The 14859-nt window shown below is 41.2% G+C and overlaps 1 long non-coding RNA gene across 1 annotated transcript; it reads left to right on the forward strand.

Annotated features, from left to right (window-relative positions):
* The first annotated feature begins 2583 nt into the window (after window positions 1-2583).
* On the forward strand, window positions 2584-8657 carry LOC120439248. Its single transcript, XR_005612494.1, has 5 exons — window positions 2584-2651; window positions 4983-5332; window positions 6757-6898; window positions 7027-7158; window positions 7250-8657. It is a non-coding gene; the product is annotated as an uncharacterized LOC120439248 (long non-coding RNA).
* Window positions 8658-14859: the final 6202 nt, after the last annotated feature.

The raw sequence follows: 14859 nt of genomic DNA on the forward strand, positions 1-14859 counted from the left end.
CATCACATCTAATACATCTTTCCCCCTTTTGTCCTTTATAAGTATGGCTTCTTCAAGCTATCCTCTGATGAAAGGAGACACTTGTTGGTTCTGTTTCCATGTTGGGCAACAGTTCTTTATCCAGTAAAGACCACACCACAAGTCAAAACGTTTTCATGAGAATAAATAAAGCAGTCGCCCCTTAAAAAGTTTTAAGAACTAATATTTTGTTGTTGCTGTTATTATTCTTAGGATGAAAAATATGTCTTTGGTCATACTGGTAGACGTGCCACCAATGAAGAGTTGCTAATATACTATAGGTATAAAAGACAGTAAGGACAATGCAGAAGCGCTTTAAACCTGCATTTAAACCTGGATATAAAATAAAGTCTGGTTGTACACAAGTCTTTGATTAGTGTTCCTATTTTGATTTATGACCTCAGTAAATACTTTCATGATCAGTTTTTGGTGTTGCTAGTGTCAATGATTTTTTTTTTTTTAATCAACCCAGCACTGCGTTCATTTTCTAAACTATGATCACATTGAAATTAACATAAACACTTTGGCAATTTGCAGGATGACTTTAGCAAATTATTTGCAGTTAGTGGGGACAAGTTAATTGGAAACACTAAATTGCCCATAGGTGTGAATGCGGGAGTGAATGTGAGCATGAATGGTTGTCTCTGTCTATGTGTTAGCCCTGCGACGGACTGGTGACCTGTCCAGGTTGTACCCTGCCTCTTGCCCTAAAGCAGCCGGGATAGGCTCCAGCGCCCCCCGCGACCCTGACAAGGATAAGCGAATGGATGGACTTTGGCAACCTTGATGTTTTAGAAGAGCTGTCTAAAAACTAATTTCTAAGTCACATTAGAGTAAAAGCAGGACAGCCTTAAAACTAAGAAGAATCAGTGGTTGCCCAGTGCATTGAAAGTTTGTTCCATTTGGCAACTGATTGCAAGTAGCTGCAGCGACCACGTTCCATCACAAGGTGACTGGACAGCTCGGCTGGTGGGAAGCAACTTGTTTCAACTGCAGTCTATTTCAGACCGTCTGGTCTGCAAATGATCACTGTCTAATTTATGAACACAAAGTTAGTTTGATACGGGATATGTCCCTTTGCAATATGGGACTCAAGTAAACTGGTGTCTAACTGGTTGGACTGTGGTTACATTCCTATATAAAAGTAAGGTTGCTGAGCCCTGTGTCATTTTGCAGTTTATTTGCCATCTAGCAGCAACTATTTCACTATCTGTGGAGGAATTCCTGTTTGAAATCTCTCTGTTGACTGTTCAGTCTCTTTACACAGTATTAAATATGTGTTAAATGATTGCTAATGCACCTTGTGAAACCTTCAGCTGCTGATTAAAAGCGATTACCTGCTAAACACAAGCTGGCTTTTACTGAGAAGCAAGTCTGTCTGTAAGCAGACACGCTAGTTTGCTCTTGTGTTGAGTTTCTCACCGCTCAAGTTTTTGATTGGTATTAAACAGTTAATGTTATTGTGGTAACCACAGGTTTCACAAGTGGCGGGCTGCTTGTCAGATGCGCCAAGACATTTCCTAGTGACTTAAGGGCTAGCTTGAACCATCAATCTGATGTTATAGCAAAAAGGAGCAAGTTAACAGAACTCCTAGAATCCATGCATAAGATGTCATCTCGACCGTACACTGCTCTCGCTCTCACTACAGTGTAAAAACACTCATAGCCTGCCGATGGAGGAGACATGGAGAGGATCAAGATGCAGACAGAGATGTAGCTAAATACTGAAAAATAAATGCGAGTTATGGATCTGGTCAGGCAAAAACAAACCAAAAACAAACTAAAACTAAAGCTATTTATATTCAGTCATCAAGCAAAAGCATCAATTTGAACATTTGACGTACAAAACGAAAAGCCTATACCTTTTAAACAGATAATAAGATACAGAGTGAGAACAGTGTCTGCATGTGTGCATTCGTATGTGCTTTGACTGGTGATTTTTTGGGTGCACACATAGCCTTTGAACACTTTCAAAACTCAGTGTTCATATTTAGGAGAGTTAGTATATAAATATACTAGTACTGAAGATAGACGTGTTATTAAAAAAAAAAAAAAAAACTAAATTCAAAAATATAAATTACAAATCGTTCTTTTTGTATGCTTTTGGAGAGTTATTGGTACAGACTCGCTCTATCTCAACTTCCTGTCACTCATACTTTGAGTGCAATTTAAATGAAATGGGCTAAATTAAAGGTGAATTTTACTATTACTGCTTTTGTTCTTTTTTTCATATTTTCTGTAGAAGGTAGCAGATATCATTACAGTGAATTCTTTTGAATGCTCATGTAGAGAAACTCTGAGACAGCCTTAAATTGCACGCCTACATAGTTGGTTTGCATTAACAGACTGGGCTCGAGTGGAGTTGAATTTCCAGCCTGAACTACTGGGTGTCACCAAATTAACAATGACTTTTAAGGGCTAAAGTTTTAAAAGGAGAATGTGTTTAAAATCTCACCACTAGATGTCAGTAGATTGCAGTCACCTAACTTCTGTTTTCTTACACCTAGCAATATAACTGCTAGCTATAGATATACGTTCACGTCTATTTACTCTAGAGGAGGCTGTAAAACTTGGTGAAAGGACTCTGATACAAGTCGATGAGTCAGTGAAACACTGATGAGTGTGATATTGAGGTCAGTTGTTGAGAATATATGGAATTTTTCTGTCATTAAGCCTTGCTGGTTTTTCTTCTGTTACCCTGCTAGCTGATGCTAGCTGGTTTTAGCTGACGCTAGTGAAACTTTCTTTGAAGTGGCTCTAACACTGTAGACTGACTTGGACACTTGGTGAACAAACTGTGATATGATGTGAGAATGTAATCAAACTAGAAAAGTGTGACTTTAGGACTCTCGAGGCTAAAATTAGCTGGCATAACGTTAGCATATACCCAGCTATTGTTTGCTATTTAGCCGACTCATTGTCAGCGATCTGGAGACATAAGAATTGCACGCCTAATCTGCTGACAATAAGTAGTTGTGACAATATCGGGAATAAATAGGCATGTTATACATGTTTTTATGTGTTAGAGCTTTGACTTTAAGTTAAGGCAATGAGGCTTGAGGTGAGGATGAAGAACCTGAGGTGGAAACGAGCGAGAGCAGGGTTGGAGGAAGAGAAGGAGATGAAGAAAATATATATATGTTCAAATGTCAAATGGTCATATATTGTTTTAAAAAGAGCTATTTGTGATCTTTAAATTAAAAGTAACTAATAAGGTAGGCTACATATGTATAGGGCCGGTCTCAAACAACACAAACAATTCCCCACGCCAATGTATTTTTAATGAATTAATTCAAAGTTAATGAGAATGCGTCAGTTTGTTGGAAGATGTTAATTACCCACTAATCAATGGATATTTATCAATACAATGCTCTGTTTTTTCTATTAAAAACTTCAAATTGTGCAGATTGTAGCTTTAAGAACTTGTCTACACATTTAGAGAAGTAGAAAGCATTGTGAAAGAATGTGTTTCCAGGCTGCATGCAATTTCAGAAATTCAAGCTCAATTTAAACTTTTCGGGGGGACTAAAAAAAAAGCTCATAGTGCTGCTAAAAGAATGATCTAATGCTATGCATGGCAGTGGTGGGAAAAGAGAGCGAGCCATTGCTGTATATTCACTGGATTTGATATGTGGAATGTATACGTTCCCTCTCGCTTTCAAAGGAAACCTTAGTATAGCAGTCCACCTCATACCTGAGACCTAATGCAATTCAATTCCCAGGAGAGCCTGGACAAGGTTAGACATTAAGAGAAAACAGCAGGAGCTCGGGCTGGTGTCGTACCCAGAAGTGCTGTACGTGTTCATAAGGACAACCACTCAGCGTTGCCTTGAACACCTCTCCGAATCACCACCTGCTCAGTCCTCTCCAGCTCCTGAATGATGATTAGCTAAAACTCTAAGATTTAATGTAAATTATCAACGAATACTTGGCTGTGTGTGTCGGGCTCGCCCTGCCGCTCAGCCCAGCATGGTGCTCGCGCTAAGATCCGCTTGATGCAAGGCTTGCCGTTTGAAAGCAGAGCCCTGTGCCACATGGATGCTCGCAGCAGGGTTATCTAGCTGCAAAACAATAGCTGAACAGTTGACCCTTGCATACATGCAGACATGCTGTAAAAAGAAGGAAAGAAAGCAGCGTACGCTCAAATGCACATGCCAATACACAAACACATGGGCGTCCCAGCTCTTGCTTGATTTGGGGCCCTCTGTTGGCGTTTTGATTGACCAGAAGGGCTCCCTGTGTCTACACCATGCTCCGCTGGAAGGAACAAAGGGCCTCTAAATGTGGCAGAGCACTTTAGACACTTCGTTTAATAGGAAAACAAAAAATGTTTGATGTCAGAAAAGTCAAGCTAAAAATCTTCAGCCTTTTCTAGAGTTCACCAAACTATTTTTTTTCTTCTTTGTTTGGCCAGGCAGCTTTTTTCCCCCCCTCTGCACATAAATGTCGTTTTTCCTCTTGTGTGATATACTATCTGGGTTATTACCAAGCGTGTAGGTGTTAAAATGGAGAGGAGTATAAAAGAGAGGAGCGACAATGAAAAAGGCAGAACGAGAGTGAAGAAGAGACAGACGAGGAGTGTGTGAAAAAGTGTCAGAGGGGCGCGGGAAGCCGGGGTGGAAAAAAAAAATACGAAGGCTCCGGCTGTCCCAAATTCAATCAAACATCGAGGAACATTCGGAGGCTTTTTGATCAATTAATCTAGCAGATGGCACAAGTGCAGTCAAGAGATAATGCTGAATGAGTGAGCAGGAGAGAGGGAAAGAAGCTGGTGGAAGGTGTGAAAGTTCCTCCTTTCATGTGAAAGCAAAGCTCCTCTGCTTTGAAACGCGGCAACTGATAAGACAGAAAGAGAAGTGTCATGTGACAGACAGTTAAGAGCAGCTCGTGTTGTCGTGCGTGCATGTTCTTGTATGCTTCTTATGGTACATTTGTACTCTTATGTCTGTTTGTGTGTCTGTCAGGAAGGGGCGCAGCAGATTGCTAATATAGCTGGCAGCCACAGAAAGAGCGCAAACGTCCAGCGATAATCAAAGGAAGACGAGGCTGAATTGGTTCTCTCCTGCAGAAGCTACCTGCTGGGCAGAGCCTGCCCTCCGCTAACCCCGTCCTCCCTCCCCGTCACTACACAGAGTTTAGCTGTGGAAGTGGTTCGAATATAGCCGCTTTATATTATCATTTGAGTGGGCTAAAGAGCCACTTATGATACAGTCAATGGCAGCGAGGGAGCGGCGCGAGCAAACCCGAGAGGCACACCTGAGATGCAGCTCCACGTTCACCTGCGAGCGTGAAGGGGACGCTGCTGAAAAGACAGGTAGCAGCTCGAACACCCACCTCTCGTTTTGTCTTTCAACGCTTCGCTTTTTCACCAGACAACTCGGCTCAAGAGCGGAACCAATCAGGGTCAGGCTGACTGCAAGTTTACCGCTACCTTAATTTAAACCCCGCGCATAAGTAAAGACAAAATCAAAACAAAAACAAAAGCGAAAGGCTCTGCCGGGTTCTGGATTAACCACAGGCTGTTTTATCTCCGAAATAAATTGCCTTGTAGACAAAAGAACTAATTCACAGGGTTAGAAAAACAAGAGGAACTCGATGAGGAGCATTCTCCCTGCACGTCGGCTCTCTCTCCCGCCGACGCAGCGTCTCTAATCGATGAATATTGAGTGGCTCCCGCCACCAGCATTTTAGGGGGGGGGGAGAAGCACCCACCATCGTTCATATCTCATATTGATATTTTCTTGTCCTATTTTTTTCTCCCTCTCTCTCCTCTTCCTTCCTTCATGCTCCTGAAACCTCAGTCAGCGGCGTTAAAAGTTTCTCCGCTCTAATAACTGTTCTAACTTTCCAGCTGTAATGACTGTAGGTGTTTTGCTCAGTTGATTTTTTTTCTTCTTTTTTTTTCCTCTCGCCGTTTTTCCTAATGAAAAGGTTGCAGAGGACCATGTTCCTCACTGTTATTTACTTTGCCTGCATTTCTTTTTCCTCGTGTTTGACATTCACAGCTCAGTGGTGCAGCAAGCCTGAAGCACGACGGCGTAGGCTAGAGCTGCTCCTCAAGGAGGGGGGGTGCAAGAAAAAATATATTAAGGAGTACTCGTTTGCAATTACATGAAACACACGGGTGTGTGTTAAACACACGTGTATTCGGCACACACAAGCCGGCGCCACTGAGCTGAACCAGATAGAGCATGTACCGCTGGTTAATAGCCTAATTTATTCAGAGAATATTACTTATTAATTTGCATAATGATTCCGATGATTCAGACATTTGTTAGAGGCGGAGTACTGTGATTGATGGAAATTTAATTATGACACCTCTTAGTTATTAAACGGTAATCACGCTAAGCCACTTATCTTTAATACTTACCTTTAGCACACAAGGGCTGGAAGAAATTAATGGCAGGCAGTCACAGGTCTTAAACTCATCATTTCTTTCTTATATGTTATCATGCTTTCGACAGTACGCTGGTTTCAAATTTAACTACGGCACAAGGAATCCCGCTAATTAAAGACAGGCCACATTGTGATTTTTTTCTCTCTTTTTTTGGGCCTTTGTCTGTTATTGTTGTGGTTTTTGCTAAACTGGGCTTTCACATTTCCCCGTGCAGGAGAAGAAGTGTTAAGAAAAGGCCTAAAGGAGAGGTTCAGCACCCCGAGCGGCAGGTTCTTTAACCTGTTGTACCACGTTCTTGACTGAACCTCTTTAAAACGAAGGCTCGCTCTTGTGCGTTTTAGCTCGCTTAAGAGGAAGACGAGGCTCCCGCCGAAAACATGAATTGCTTCGACAAATCACCGTTGAGCTGGGGAGGCATTTATCTGCCCGCGTGCAGCTAAACATGCAGGTTGCGATATGGATACCGCATCAGGACTTCAAAATGTAAGCAAGCACAGATAAAATGGCAGCGGCTCAAAGATGCAGCGGCGGCTTTGAGCGCCGAACTGAAAGTAATTATGCGGTAATACCGTTGAAAATGTCACATATCTCCCTGTTTACATTCTCCCAAGGAGCCGCTGTGAAAGAGCTACCGTTGGCGAGGAGTGAAAACGCAGCAGTGCTGAAGCACAATAGGAAGAAGCAGACCTTTATGCGGAGGAATAAGTCGTGCTGGGAGAGCTTTGTGTTCCCGTGACAAGAAGGTCTTATGCTGTGCATTTACTCTGCTGAACCCAGTTTTTCCCCATTTGCCTCCTAATTCTCTCTTTTACCATCTTTGCTACTATTTCTCAGGATGTCTGTGGCAGCCACTGAGGTGGGTTTCCCACTGAAACCCTGCACATCCTGAACTGGTCCATTTCACTGATTACTCATCGTGTCTGCAGATGTCTGTGTGAACTTGCTCCACCTGCAGATGCTGTGATACCGCAGCATTTCTACGGATTTGCTTATGATTGAGCTCGCATAATGAAAGCCCCAATACTCACTTTTCTATACTGTTCTAACTCAGCGTGCAAGGTGTGTGAAACTGCAGGTAACCATAGCAACAATACTTCTTCATGATGTGTTACCAGTTAACTGTCACTGGATCAAACTAACAGCTTTACTCCTTCATTTGCTGGCGCTGGTAAGCAAGGGTTTTAAACCCTCATGCTGTATGGTGTAATTCAGTTCAGTTTTATTTATATAGCACCAAATTACAACAACACTCGTCTTAAGGTGCTTTATACTGTAAGGTAAAGACACAATAATAGAGAAAAAACACAGCAATCAGATGACCTCCTGTGAGCAAGCACTTGGCGTCAGTGGGAAGGAAAAACTCCCTTTTAACCGGAAGAGCCAGCTCGGACTGAACCCCCCGGCTGCTGCCTCCCCTCACGCTGGGGCTGAGGGGAGGGAGACCGGACAATAGACACACTGTGTAAGAGAGACTAACTTAGCTGACTGACAGCCATCTATAAGTGATCTTATTACCAGTTCTACTCTACCTGGGAACTTTACACAACTTGCCTCATTCACCCATTCATACAAGCTTCTGTTCTTCTTAATCTAACATTCACACGCTGATGGAAACATCAGAGAGCAACCTGGGGTTAGTATCTTACCCAAGGACATTTGGCATGCAGACTGGAGCAGTCAGGGATTGAACCAGCAACTTTCTGACTATTAGATGATCTGCTCTGAATCTTGAGCTATGCAAAAGATCCCCATTTCAGTTCTGGGAGACACAAAACCCTTTAGGATTGTGTCATGAAAGGGATCGGGCGTCAAAATCTGCTCAGTCAAACATGCACAGCTACTCAGTGTAGCAGCCTGTTGAGAATAAGGGAGCAATTGAAACAAGTTTTCTTAATTGCTTTTTAAAAGCAGTACAACAATAGATTAGCCAGTTATTAGAAATGGTCATTTTTTCGACTGATCGCCTATGACCAGTGAGTGACCTGCAAGACTTTGCAGCGATGCACCTACATGAACACACATCACAGCGTTTATAGTCTAAATTGCTGTGCCTGTCCTTAGTCGAGCTTTTAAAACAATGAGAAGAATCTGTACAATAAACTATACAATACAATAAATTAAGAAATGATTGTGGATGCTGGAGGGGATCATAAAGTCAGGCCGAGATATTCTACCTCTTTAAATTGAAATTTCACCACATGGTTTTTATCATACTGTTTGTTTACTTCCACTGCTGCAGAATTTCGTCTGGCCTTTGTGATTAATTAAATAAAATAATAAGCTTTTGAGTTCCTCAGTTCTTTAATAACATGCTTTCACAAACCTTTATAGAGCCACTCATACGTTTTTGAACCGACTGATTTACCCAAAGGTAGCAACGACTTTCTATTTAAGTGTTTGAGCTCTGTCAGAAACTTGCCAGCAATACCCATAACTATATACATTAGTTCCTCACAACTACTTTTCATAGCATTTCCCACTGCACTGCACTTTGTTTAGTTCATTTAAATTATTAGTAGAATAGCTTGCACACAGGTTTTAGAGTGGCTTTTTTACACAGCATCGTTGATAATAAAACCATGTTGTGATCAGACAAGTCAGTTAAGAAATTGTATGATTTAATAATTCGTACTTCTCAGTTTGAAGAAATTAAATCTATTTGTCACCTGGAAGCTTTTGTGATTTGTGTAGAAAATACTATACTCTAACATTGGTGAGACAAAAACAAAACTTCAGATTCATGGGAAATAGATTTTAGTCATTTCTCCAAATTATCATAAAATGTACCGTCACACAGAGGAGGTACACCCGCACACCAACTGGGAGATGAAATGGCTCAGTCACACTACGGCAAAAATAGGACAGCAACCTTCTTGTGACTAGGAAAAAAAATCAATGGTTACCCGGTGACTAGATTGAATATTTTCCCATTTGGCGATCGATTGCAAGTAGTTCAGGAGAATTAGAGGTTGAGCGTGCAACACTCTTAACCTCTGTGTGACCACTTTCGATCACAAGGTGATTGCACAGGTGCAACCAACTTTCAAAGAATTGCTGTCTAAGTCAGACTGACTGCAATCACTCTCAGACAGATTGGCGAAGGCTTGCAAATCATTGGCGTCTAATTTATTTTAGATCTAAGCATTCCGATTAAGTTTGTTAGCATGATATCGATAACATGAATAAAAAGTTAGAACACACAATTTTCGAACTTTCACACTCAACCTGCAAAACAGCATTTTTTATTATTTTTCCCGACAACCTCTCCTGGCAACAAGTGCATGTTTTATGAGTGGGCAACTTACATTTTGCACTTCATTTAATCTTTCCACTAACCTTTCTACACCCACCGTGCACCCTGGCCTCCTCACTTCAGCTGTCATACAGTACACAGAAAAAAGTTGAAGAACCTAAAGCTAATTTCTTTTCCTCTCAAACGTGTTTTGCAAACATGCAGTATTTGGGAGAAGAGATCAGGGGAGATCCAAGATTTCCAAAACAGAAATACTCTCCATGCTGAATACCTCATTTTCTACACCTTGCCTTTTTTATATTTCAAGGCTACTTCAAAGTTATGCAGACTATCTGCGATGTGCTTTACACAGAAATCATGCAGAAGGAGGGGAGGTACTTAGCAAGTTGTTAAAAAAAAAAAAGACAGAGCCAGCCTACATAATATCAAACCAGTCATTCATGAATGACATGAAATTATGCACTGGCTTATGCAACAAGAACATTAAGCACTCAGAAAGAAAAAGTAGAAAAAGCATGTCAAAACAAACCTCTGTTCCTTGATTAAAGGGTAAAAATCTTATTAGGACAGACAAAAGAAGGCGAGCTAATTCAAATTAGGATCACAAGGACAACAGCGTGTATTAGAAGAACTATTAAAGCCCTAAAAAGAGCAATAACCTGGATACTGTCTTGCACAAAATAGAAACAAGATTGGATAGAGAGGGCCTTTGGATACAGCTGTGGGTACGGTAGCAGGAGCATCTATATCCACTGTCAGTACAATTATGTGAGGCCGACAAAAGATAAGCAAGCCAACATGCACGCACGAAACCTCACTCTAACAAACACATTCAGCTGCAGACTGCAGAAGACTGAGAGCGTGGGGACGTAGTATCCAAGAGGCAGCCCTTACCGGGCTCTCAACAGCAGGTTCAGGCATTAAATGCTGTCTGAGCTGAGGTAAGAGAAGAAACTGTAAAACTGCCCCCTGCCAGGAAGTGAAATCAGATAAATTGTCAGTTTGGATTTTAAGGCTTCCACAGAATTTGCTTCCCTAATCACACGAGGGAGTCGATTCCAGAGATGGAGAGCTTGTCTGGAAAACACTCTGCTGCCTGCTGATTTCTTTTTGCCTTGAGTGAGGCGGGTGACCGACAGGCTCGATCTGAGGGCGCACGAGGATACAAAGAAACACTGAGGTCAGATAATGCGAAGCGATGGTGTAAGGCCATGTAGTGACCGCTTCGTTAATAATGCTGAAGTCACAAGTAGCCTGAACTGGGCGCCGAGACTGTGTAAAAAAAAAAGCTTGAATATTTTCCCAGTAAATTATTCATGTGAAATGAGAACATGAGGTGGAGTTAAGTGTACTGTAAGAGTTTTAGCACTAAAGCGTATTTAAATGTCTTTGACACGAACTAACTTTGTACTTTTCTCCTCCGTGTGAAACAGACTCACGACAAACTAAAACCTCCATTATGCAGACATTTGCACCACATGGACCGAGTCCAAGTGAAAGTAAAAGGCAATTAGGCAGACAAAACAACCTTTCATTTAAGTTTTAGTAGAGTTAAGACGCAAATTTGTAACAGGTTAGATTGCAAAGGTGCTCTAAGAATGTCTAACTGTGCTGCTGAATCCAGAACATTAAAGGATGTTTGAAGGGGGCTTGTATTTACCTTCACAGGGGGTCTTACTGCTTTTGTTACATCTAGACTAGACTAATATAATGCACTGTATACTGGATTAGTCTATAATGTTGCAGACAGATTACTGGGACTGTGTTACAGAGTCCAGTATGCTGTTTGTGTTTAAAGCATAGATGTTAAAGTAATTTTACACTGTGGGCCACACACAGCCCAGTTTGATCTTAAGTGGGCCCGACCAGCAAAACTACATGATAAATGTGTAAAATTACAGAACAGGTTCAGCTGACTTGTTATTATAAAAAGTATAAAAGTATAGTTGCTGTTAATTCACAGAAAATTTCCTATTTTTATTTGTTTTATTACTGCAGAATCACTGTAATAGTGAACAAATTTCTCTCATTTAGTTGTTTATCTGTTAATTGCTGTGGTGTACAGTTCTATGGATGCCAACTGGGGGACTTTATCAATAGTAAAAAATAAATACAAAGAAAAAAGTAAAATACAAAGTTCAAAATCTATGCAATCCTCTTTAAAGCTGTCCAGCAACCCAGATTGGAGTCGTTGCCTGGCCTATTTTAGCCCCCGGGCCTTATGTTTGACACCCCTGGTTTAAAGCCTTAAATGGTGTTATATTGTGGGCCACATACAGCCACTGTCTGTCAGTGTAAAGACATTAAACTGCACACTTAATCCCAGATATCTTAATGAAAAAGGTGTCATTTCAACAGTATGTCTCAGTTTTGCTACATGATAAGGAAATGTTTCTGTAGTTAATGCAAATTAAACCTAATAAAAAAGAGTTTTGCTTCACAGAAAATGCACTATTGAATTATTTTATTTACTTTGCTGTACTATACTTTTCTGTCATTTATTAGTTCATCTTACTTTATAACAGTAGGGAGCTCTGTATCAGGAGGATAACCTGTAAAATCTATGAAAATACAGTAAAAGGAGGATTGGTTGTTGTATTTTCTATCATAAAGCACTTTGGTTTTAAATTTACTATATAAATAAAAGTACTTGCCCACAGCCTCCTCCCTTAGTTTAAATTGTGAGCTCCATTAAAGCTGTTGGGACTGTATTTTTTTTGCAGGTCATTTTCCTCTTTGGCCAAAACAATTTTCTACTGCCTGCTTTTTTCTGGAGTCAGAATCTCTACTGAGGTGGCAAGTGCAAAGTTGGCAACAGACCGGCATCAATTATGAGAATAAGACACGGCTTGGAAAAAAAAAACAACCCTTCAAATATGTAAAATGTATTTTTGTCGATCGAAACTCTCTGGCTGTTTTTGGCTGGATTTTTTTTGACATCTAATCATCCCTAGACTCGAGGAACATTGTTTTGTTGCCAGGTCTTTCTACCGTCTCTGTCAACTATTGAATAAATTAATATTCTTAAAGCAAAAAAAAAGTATTTCTGGATCCATCTTTCTCTGGCTTTTATTACATTTCCCCATTGCTTGTTTTTGTCTCTTCTTTTGTGAGATTCTGTTTTCTGTCCCCAGACACCCAAAAAGTGCATTCCAGCGACTAATTTCCACTGTGCTTATTTACACCACGCCTTGTTTCCCTGCTCTCTGACAGCAGCTGTTCAGAGTAAACATCAGCATGTCAGCTACCCCACTATTTCACCCTGCGTTTCTCTGCTGTAATTATATGTATCAGTTTCTGGGCAGAGAAATAACTACACAGCACTCCCCGCTTCTCAGAAAAATTGTGACAGGGCTCCCTCCTTCCTGGAGAGGAGAATCTACTGAGTTTGTGGAAGTTAACATACAGCGTATCGCTGATTTAGGTGCGGAGAGGAGATCTGCCACGGAAAGGACAAGCCTCAGATGGGATGCCAGTTGTAATGCGTTTTGCCAGCGTTTGCTTTCTTTCTCTTTTTGCATTTCTTAGTTATGTCTCAACACTCTTACATCAACTTGCTAGTTGTTCCCTTGCAATCTGCACCCTTCAGAAGCCAACAATCGGAAAAACCATAAACTCCAGTTGAGATACTAACTGGGAACCAATTCAGTGAGGAAAAAAAACAAGACAAAGTGTCGCTTTGGCGAAAGAATCATGTTTGTACGAGTTTGTGGAACTTTTTATTCGGTTGCTAGTTGGTGAATTTTAATAAAAGCGTGCTCCAGATCTGTCCATGAAAACAATTAATTTGGCGACGATGACTTAAGTTTGCTTTTGTTCACGCTTCCCTTTCATTTTTATCACGATTGTGCAGCTCAGGAAATGTGAGAGCTGCGGTTGTATCAGCATGAAATAGCATCAAGCAGTTTCTGCTGAAGGGAAGAAAATAAACTCTGATTTCTCCAGCTATGCCGACTGCTTGAAGGAAAACTGGAAAGCACAACAACGTGCAAAAGCATTAATATTATCCTTGTTATCCTTTAATGTCAGCGTGAGTGACTGACACATCCGGAAAAAAAACAGAGGGACCTTCAGTTTGATGGAGCGGGACGGAAAACCGCAATACTTTGTCTTACGGTGACTCTCATTTGTAGCCCACAAGAATATATCACACATTTTTATCACTGTCACCTGCCACTGCTGTGCGTCTCACACACACACGCGCGCGCACACACACAGACCAGTACACGGCATGTAAGAGCACACGCGCAAAGCTTATTTCATGGCAGAGCAGAGGCCCATCTGTGTGGTGCAGACGGACGCTGCTGCTGCAGTGAACAGCGGCAGGATGGACGGCAGGGCGAGGGGCTTTAACGGCCGCATTGTGCTCCATTGAAGGAGGAATTGATTAGGTTCACTTGGATGGCTCCGTGGCTTCTCGCTGGAGCGGTGGTAGACGTCTGATGGAGCGGTGATAGGGATGAGCTGGCACTGAAGAGGTTTGTAAAAGGAGGGTGCCAGGGCTGCCGAAGGGACAGATGGGTGCTGATTGACAGAAAGATATGGCAGTAAAAGTATGTACTTTTGGGGTGTTGCCTCGTAATTAACAATTCTCAAGGCATCACGTTATATAAACCTCAGCACTGGCAAAAAAATAACCTTCCCTCAACATTAGGACCTTTAAACTATTGGCCAAAAGCAAGCCATCTCACTAGCAGTGACCTGCAGATGTATGGAAGGCCTTTGAGGCCAAAATAAAGAAATCAGTCATTCATAATTCGTAATAACGAATTGTGCTATAACATCTGTCGGATCGTATACTACTGTCCAAAAAGAGGACTGCTTGCAGATATGAGATATACCACAAGATATCAAGTAGCATAAACAGTTTCATTACTGACAAGCACAGTTTTCGTCCTCTGGACAAGCTCTAAAAGTCTCCACTGGAGGAAATTCTTCCTCATTTAGTCCTTCACTGCTGGATGAATCTGATGTGTAGCAGGTGTTTAGTTTGGTTGGTCACAGCAAATGATTTGCATCTTTTCATAGCAATCAGTGACCCTTTTTGGTCTCCATAGAAGCATCTGGATTTGTTGCGATTCCCCCTTTTTTTGACGATTCATCCAGTATTTTGTCATCTGTCTATAAAAAAAAAATCCTGACTCTCTAGAAGATTGCTTAACAACTGTAAGAACAGTCAGCTTTTTAAAAA

Source organism: Oreochromis aureus, linkage group 3, assembly GCF_013358895.1.
Source record: "Oreochromis aureus strain Israel breed Guangdong linkage group 3, ZZ_aureus, whole genome shotgun sequence".
NCBI lineage: Eukaryota > Metazoa > Chordata > Actinopteri > Cichliformes > Cichlidae > Oreochromis > Oreochromis aureus.